Raw genomic sequence first — 6,674 nt, forward strand, 5'->3', positions numbered from 1 at the left:
GAAGCCAGCCCTGTTTTGTCATGCAAATGGAGCCATTTTTCTTTCTTTTCTTTCTCTCCTTTTCTTTTTATTTGAGGTACCCAACTTACGCAAGCGGTGGCAACTGCTTTTGAGAGCCCAGTTCATCAAAAGCAACCGGATGGCAAGGATTTTTAGCACACACTCCCAATTTATGTACACTGTAATAAACAAGTTCATTGAAACTTGCTCTTTATTGGTACACTACATGTTGTTAATGTAATCAAGGTTCAGCCTCGGTCATTTGGATGATCCAAATGAAAGACCTCACTCTGCTTTTATACACTTTAACATCCACATTATGGTGCAGGCACCGTTCACACAGTTTGTAAACATTTAAAAAACCTCAGAATCTGCATTCTCGAGCATCACATTAACAAACACATACGTCACAGCTGGCATGAGGTCTTTTAGCAGCAAGTTATATGTAAATCCAGATCCATCCAAACCAATCCCTTTCACATGGGACACCTTTGTAACCCTTTTAGACACATCGCATGGCCATTGAAATTCACACACACACATACAGACACACTCATATACACACGACTGACTGAAGCGGTGACATCACTAATGCTTAGAGTACACTGGTTGGGACAAAGAGAGGATGGAGACAAAGACAGACATTAGTATTCTGCCTAAGAGTCACAAGTCTGTCCGACCACAGACCTCATGTCAATGTCGCTACAGGTGCCAGTGGCTACCCCTTCTTTCTCTCTATCTTTTCACTCTTCCTTTCTACCCCTCTAGATTCAAGATTCACAAGACTTTATTTGCAACAAAGACATACATTAACATGGCCAAAGCGCAAAAAGTAAATAAGATACAAAATAAGAATAGTTCACATTTGCTCTATAAAATTAAATACAATATAATACAGATTTAAATGTGGATTTACATGGAAAAATATGATTATTAGATTATATGGTGGGGTAATGGTTGGGAAAGGGTTGAGCTAGATGAGACTTTTCTTCAACTAACTCAGTAAACATTATTGAAAGTTTATGATTATATAATTCTCATTCCTTCATGCATCTCTCGTCTTCTTCTTTATCTCTCTGTTTCTTATTTTTCTCTCATTTTGAATCCATTCTCCTGGCTCTATTTTCTATCAGATTTTCCTCTGGCTCTGTATGTCTCTCTTTCTATCTATCTGTCTATATGTCTTTCTGTCTCATGCCTATCTTCATTTATCTAATATATTAAAAAAAATATATTAGTCTCTTTGCAACGAATTATATTATTTGTAAATTCTGAACAAAAAAAATGCTGTTATTGATTCGGTTCTTTTTTGTTGCTAAAAGTGGTATTTGTGGTGTATCTGATTAATTTACTGTAGTAACAGTTGATTACCTAATGCTCAACTGTTATTAGAAAATGGTCATTGTGACCACTCCCATTTTAATAGTGCCACAGTGACTTCCGGCAGTTTTATGAGCTACTCCATTCAAGGCCAGCTGCACATCATACCATGCCTCTATGTTAACCATTGACCCTTCAACAAGAGCATTTAAAACCAAACCCCTGGCATATTGAAAAGATGTACATTTGAGTATGAGCTAGTCTAGGTATAGTGGGTGTGGGTTATTTATTGTGATAGACAGACAGACCGATACTGATTGTCAAACTTACAACACAAGTCTTTATCGTTTCAACTGAACTAAACATAATTCTGACACGATAGTATAGTGGTTTGGGTGTCCACAGTCTACTTGTTGGTTGTTTTTGCTTTGAACAAAGAATTCTGCCAAATTACTATTTAGTAAAGTAGCATGTTCTTCTGTAGCCTATGATGTTGGCTGTGTCCTAATAGCATTTTGCATTGTGTGATGTTAGCTATGTTGCGTTGCGTCATGTTAGCTGTGCTATACTAGCATTAGGGGCCACTCACACTAGGGCCGCGGCCCCCGTGCCCGAGCTCTTATATGCTGTTTGACGTTAGCCGTTTTATGCTAGCATGTAATATGCTAGTAAATCACAGCAAACATCACACAGCGCTGATGTTAGCTGTGATTTAGTAGCATATTACACTGTGTAACATTACAGCGCTTCTGTAGCATGTTGCACCGTATGATAATAGCACTGCCATATGCAGTGCTAACATGTTGCACTGCTTGATGTTGGTACGCTTTAATAACCTGTTTCACTGATGACCACTGCGTACGGCAGCAAAAGCCCCATTTAATAAAGAAAAGCTGAGTTGAACATTGTCGAAAGCACAATACCAGAGTAGGTCAACCTTAAGCCAATAAACAAGGCCGTAAAATAAGTGGTGGTCAACACATATCAGCAGGAGAGAATACTGCCAGCGCATTCCTGCTGTGAACCCCTGGCAACACATTCACGGCGACGCAGATTCAACACTTTCAACCCATTTCTCATCCTCCCACAACCTCCCACTTCTGAACCTCCCACCCTTAGAAACACATGCAGAGAACTGATCTACTGCACGCCTATACAGGCAGGTGTGTGTGTGTGTGTGTGTGTTTGTGTGTGTGTGAGTGTATAGTTCTTACTAATATTCTTATGAATATTAACTGTCATAAGGTTCGTACATTGAACATCAACACACAAGGTTGAAGAAGTCAAACACGTCATTATTACATTTTCATAACAAATCGGTGGAATTTTCTAAAAATACACACACTCACACAAAAGATATCAGGAAGCCGAATCAGCCGTCTTCTTAATGTTTATCTTGTGTTCTTTCTTGCCCTCTCTCTTACTCTGTCTCTGTCTGTCCGTCTCTCTGTCTGTCTCTCTCTGCACTGTAACTTCACCACTTTGGCCGCCAGTGTATTTCCATGACAACCTGGCCATCGTTAAGGCGATATGGAAACGTCAAAAACCCCTCAGGCTCTTCATCGCCGGGGACGACGGTCTTGTGTCGCCGGGACAAGAGTGGGCTGAGACATAAATGTGTGTGGAAAAACTCTTCACAGCATGGCCTCGTACACACACGCACACACGCACACACGCACACACGCACACACGCACACACGCACACACGCACCCGGCACACACTCACTAACACACGCATGCACATTTCTATGTATGCAGAACACTCCAGTCAACTGCACGCCCGGGAGGTAGCAGGAATGTAAAGCTCCAGCATGCAGTTGGGGAATCCCTGGCACTTCCGACACCCCCTAATTTTGGAGCACTATAGGAATGTTTTGTTATGGGACACGGAGCCCAACTATTCTAAAACAACATCGATTAATTCCATTATTACTAAAGGCACTCCGAGAGTATAGCATTGTAAAGTCCGTAGGCAGAAACGGTTGGGATATTCACCCGTAAAGTGTGTTGGGTGGGGAGGAGAGAGACAGGGAGAGAGAGAGAGGGAGAGGGAGGGAGTGAGTGAGAGAGAAAGGGAGGGAGGGAGAATCCAGGGAGAGGGAGTCCAGGGAGAGAGGCCGGCTGGGGGCGTGTTTGTCTGGTCTGGTCTGTGGAGATAGGCTTCATGACCCCACTTCCCTCTGATATACCGGACCATCAATCAGCGGTGATACCAGCGACCCACTCAGCCAGGGTTACCACGGCGACCGGCGTTAACAGCAGCCCCATAAACGATTCAGAGGCACAGGGATGAGACAAAGCAGAGAGAGAAAGGGGTAAGGGGAGGCGAGAGAGAAGAGAGGGGGGTGAGAGGGGGGGGGGGGGGGGGGAGACACAGAACATGTCTTGAACTTCAAAGTATTACCTCATGCAAACTAGTAGAGATTTGGTACAATATGATTCCTCATCTGTTTACACACGTGCACACAGTCACCTATGTACACGCACGCACGCACGCACGCACGCACGCGCACACACACACACACACACACACACACACACACACACACACACACACACACACACAGTGAATGGACGATTAGTTTCAGACAAGACCATTCAGCCAAAATAATTAGTGTAAGATTGTTGTTGATTATTGTCAAATTTCATGTTATTCGCCTGGACAAATTGTGAGATTATATTGAATTAGGATTAGTCTGAATTGTTCCATGTTGACAGCAGACTTAATTGTTGAGTTTTAAACATTTGTAGTCCAGTTTACTCTGTGGGGATCTGTTGCTTATCATTTTCTCACTTTCTGTGTACCACTACCACCTTGTGGTCAAAGGACAAATGTTATTTTTTTGGTTTATTTTATGGTTTATTTATTCCATCCTCATCATTGACTGCATGTAGATTAGCAGTTAATCATCTTCACAGAGACATGACATGGTTATCATTTACTGAACATATCGTTATATTTCAGCCCAGTTCATCACAATAATGAGACCTCAAACACACTTTCATTTTACCTGCTGAAAGCAGCTCCATCCATCCATCCATCCATGCATGCATCCATACATCCATCCAATACATTTTGATAGTATAGTCAAAGGTCACCCAAAAATAGCTTAAGATACTTCCACTTGCAATTCCTTCATTCTCCACTCAATGGTGCTATTTTGCAGAGTTTGACGTCTTCCTAAAGGGCTTTTTGTGCAAGGGTGTGTGTGAGTTTGTGTCTGTAAGTATTTGTGACTTGTAGTGCGTAAGAGAGGCAATGGTTTCACAAACGCACGTGTGTGTTTTACCTTTCCTCATTAAGGAGTATATTGGAGTTGTGTGTTTGTGTGTGTGAGAGAGACTCATGTGTGTGTGAGTAGTAATGTGTGTGTTTGTGTGTGAATGCTTTTTTGTGTGGATGTGTGAGAGAGAGTAGGACTGTGTATGTTTGTGTGTGTGTGTGTGAGAGAGAGAGAGAGAGAGAGAGAGAGAGAGAGAGAGGAGAGAGAGAGAGAGAGAGAGAGAGAGAGAGAGAGAGAGAGAGAGAGAGAGAGAGAGAGAGAGAGAGAGAGAGAGAGAGAGACGGAGAGAGAGACAGAGAGAGGTGTGAGTTTCAAATTCAGCGCTACCTGTCCCTGATTCCCGGGAGACAGGTGTGTCTGTCACTCCAACTTTATCTGCTGCTCCTCGCCTCACCTGCCGCTCCTCACCTCGGCGGAGGAGAAGGAGCAGGCACGGGGGGGCGAACAGCTGGACAATTATAGGAACATAGCTGTACACTTAGCTTCGCTCGCGGCGCCGCTAGCAGCCCCGGCACGGCATTACGCAATCCTCATTAAGTCCTCATCACACCTGGTGTGTACTTCACGCACACACACCACCAGCACATGAACCCGTGTCCCGTTGGCGTTACGTCTCGTCGTCTTGTTTCACTATGCCCGAACATCCTCTGTACCTATTGGCCGGAATTACACTTGAGTGAACCTCTTTGCTGGGAACTCCCCGCAAGATTAGAGGCGGGGGCTGTTATTAAAAATCAACTATAAGTTGTGGGCCAGAACTTGGGGACAACATTGGCATTAACGGTATAATAATTATTAAGGAGTTTGTATCTCATCTTGTCTCATCTCATATTATCTTATCTTGAATCCATTCATCCATCATTTAATTTTCAAATCATTTTCTTTTCATATTTCACAATAATCACCATTCCTTTTAATTTCATTTTTCATCTTGTTTTCCTTTCATTCTACCTACCCATCTATCGACCTGGAGCATTGAATAGTTCTTTAATTGAATGCGTTCTAAATTATGAATGTTGAACAGAATGTTTTCAACAGATATTCTTCCATAGAACTGCCTTTTATACAGCGTGTGTTTTGTCTCCTGCCGTGCCCAGTGGCTGACTGATAGACAGTCAGGCAGTAGAGAGCTGCCCTGCAGAGCAGAGAGAGAGAGAGAGAGAGAGAGAGAGAGAGAGAGAGAGAGAGAGAGAGAGAGAGAGAGAGAGAGAGAGAGAGAGAGAGACAGAGAGAGACCTACCGTAGGACCTGCTTGTGTTTCCTGTCTGTCTCAGGGGCCTCTGAGATATGTTGCTTACTCAGGAGTGAGACACCTCATTTTAAAGTGTTTGTGCTGACAGGACCAAAACGGTTGTGGTTTAACGCAGACGAGGCACGATGCTGTCGTCGGCTCTGTGTTCCAGGGGGAAAAAAAAATCTTCTGGCCGACACCTTTAAAGAAACGTTTGCATGAAATTAAATCACTGGCGCTGTTTAGGTTTGTGCATATGTGAAGAGATAGGGAGGAGTGGGAGAGAGAGAGAGAGTGAAAATGCTACGATGAAGAGCCAGCCAAGAATCTCTCTCCCTCTCTGTCGCTCTGTCGCTCTGACTCTCTCTCTCTCTCTCTCTCTCTCTCTCTCTCTCTCTCTCTCTCTCTCTCTCTCGCGCGCGCGCGCGCTCCGTCTCCGTGTCCGTCTCCTGAGTATTAGCTACATCTCGTGTATGGTTGAAGAGCGGAGGAACTGAATATTCATGAGTGTGAATAAGTGCTCTGTCAGCCGGTCGTGTCATTGATAGATGAGGAGCTAGCATGGCCGGCATGGCCCCTTGCCGAGAGACGGGGCTGGTGGTGGGTTGGGGGGGGGGGGGGGGGGGGGGGGGGGGGGTAGGGGGCTGTGGACATGGAGGGGATGGAAGTAGTGGTGGTGGGGTGAGGGAGGAGTTGATGGTGATAAGATAAGATAAGACTTTATTAATCCCAGAAGGGGAATTTGGGTGTCACAGCAGAAAGGTATACAGGACACAGTTCTACGATAAAAAATATTGAACGCTTTAAAATAACAATATACTGTAAAAGATGAGGGTGAT

The sequence above is a fragment of the Gadus macrocephalus genome, chromosome 6 (assembly GCF_031168955.1).
Source record: "Gadus macrocephalus chromosome 6, ASM3116895v1".
NCBI classification, from domain to species: Eukaryota; Metazoa; Chordata; class Actinopteri; order Gadiformes; family Gadidae; genus Gadus; species Gadus macrocephalus.